Genomic DNA, 2,257 nt, shown 5'->3' on the forward strand with positions numbered 1-2,257 from the left:
AATTGGTAAAAACAGAAGTGCAGATTTTTCTAAGTGTCGCAGCTGGTTTTTTGACGTGTTATTTGGCCGCTGAGCCATAGGCTGCTCCAACATATGGATAGCATCTTCCAGATATCAGGCAGGGAGTAGTGGATTTCTCCAGCGGCTTGTCTTGGCCGCTGCATTTGGCCGCTGGGACAGTTGGGAACTCGTCTTATGAACCAAAATCATCTTTCTTGTCTCTAAACCATCTCCAAAGGTTCCAAACTCACCAAATAGCATCTCCATCACCTAATAAAGACAAATGTATATGCAATGCACCTAAATCTACTCTAAATGCATCTAAATGGACAAATTGAGAACTAAAATGATTGCTAAAACTATGTAAATATACAAGATATCATTAATCGTTAAAAACTGTTCCCAAATAAATGTATTTATATGTGATATTTATTATTAAACTATTATATTTCACCATGAACTACTAAAATTTGCATTTATTATAATTTACCTTAATTCCCAAATAAATGTAATTAATTTTTGCCTTGGTGATAAAGATTTTTTTAAGCATGTTTTTTTTCACTGTTGCCAAATATATGTTTTGCGATATTTTCTTATATCTTTCAATAACCAAGTTTAACCATATTTATATGTGATATTCAATTTATATTTAAACTATTATTGTGTTGTTGATTGTATTATTTAGGAAAAGACTATGTCCCACAACTTCTCGGAAGACTCTTGGAAAACTCTCCGAAGACTTCTCAGAAGACTCTTGGAAGACTCTCGAAAGACTTCTTGGGAAGTCTTCTAATGCATTAAATGCTAGAAGACGTCCCACGAAGTCTCCAGGAAGTCTTCCAAAGTTTGAATATACAGATTTATTCAGATATGAGTTAGACTTTGGAAGATTTCTCAGAAGACTCTTGGAAGATTCTCAGAAAATCTCAGAAGACTCTTGGCAGACTCATAAACTATCGGAAGACTCTTCGCAGACTTCTTGAGAAGTCTTCTAATGTATTTTATGCTAGAAGACTTCCCACGAAGTATTCGGAAAGTCTTCCAAAGTCTTATGTCCAAAGTGGTACAAATGAATGATGTCAAGTGGAGTCCAAGCTGATCTATGTTGAGGAATGATATCTAGTTCTATGTGTAATAGTTTTGTTTATCGTCTGTTTTATGATTTGTATGTGCACTATTTAGTTGTGAATTCATTTGTAAACTTAAAGAAATGTTAATCAAAATAATTTTCTAAATATATTCAAGTTTTGCCAAAAGTACTTGATATTATTGAAGTTATTAATACAACATACCACAATTTTTTTTTAACCATTCTACCCACTCATAACAAAACACAACAACACAAAAACGTAGTCAAATTACTAAAACTAAGAGAGAAGACTTAAAAAAAAAACATAGTCAAATTCACAAAAGATCAAACTTGAATTTTAAGTGAAAGTTCAAAATTTTGTATATTTCAGGTAAGTTAAAAATTATATCTTATGATCTAAAAAGAGACATTAAACCACATGACTTGATATTCTCGAAGTTACTTAACACTTATGAGGAAAACTTACAGAAGACTTCTCTGTTTAGCTAGAAACATTATTAAACATCAATGTTTGTAACTTCATAATTATCACTAATTAAGTTATAAATTCGACTCAGTAGTCCCAATATTGATTAATAAACATGAATTATCAAGAAAATATTAAAAATTCATTTTAATTTTGGATAAATTGGAAGTTTAGTAAGGATTTACGAAGAAGACTTCTTTGGAGGTCATCCACGGAAGACTTTAAAAGAAGTCTACTCTGTGTAGACTTCAAAAAAGGTCTTCTGTTTAGGTCATTTTTGTAATTGCAAATTTACGAAGGAAGACTTCTTAAGAAGCTTACTCAACAAAAGACATCTTCAGAAGTCTTCCTTTGTAAATATTGGCTTACTTTTGAAATTGAATTTTTTTTTGGAATTCCCAGAGAAGACTTATAGAAGTCTTCTCGGATAAACAGGTTACTTTTGAATTTGACCGAGTTGGTCAGAATTTTGACTTTTTGTAGAAGACTTCTAGAGAAGTCTACCTGGAAAATACTTCAAAAGAAGTCTTCTCTAAGTCTTCCGGAAGTCTTCTCAATGTCGCAAGAAGTCTGTTGGGTTACTTTTGCAATTGACTATATTTGACTTTTCGAGAGAAGACATTTTTAGAAGTTTTCCGTCGGATGACTTCTCTAGAAGTCTTCTCTCGCGGGCAAAGGTTTGACCAAAACCCAAAACTAAA

This window comes from Brassica oleracea, chromosome C2 (assembly GCF_000695525.1).
Source record: "Brassica oleracea var. oleracea cultivar TO1000 chromosome C2, BOL, whole genome shotgun sequence".
NCBI classification, from domain to species: Eukaryota; Viridiplantae; Streptophyta; class Magnoliopsida; order Brassicales; family Brassicaceae; genus Brassica; species Brassica oleracea.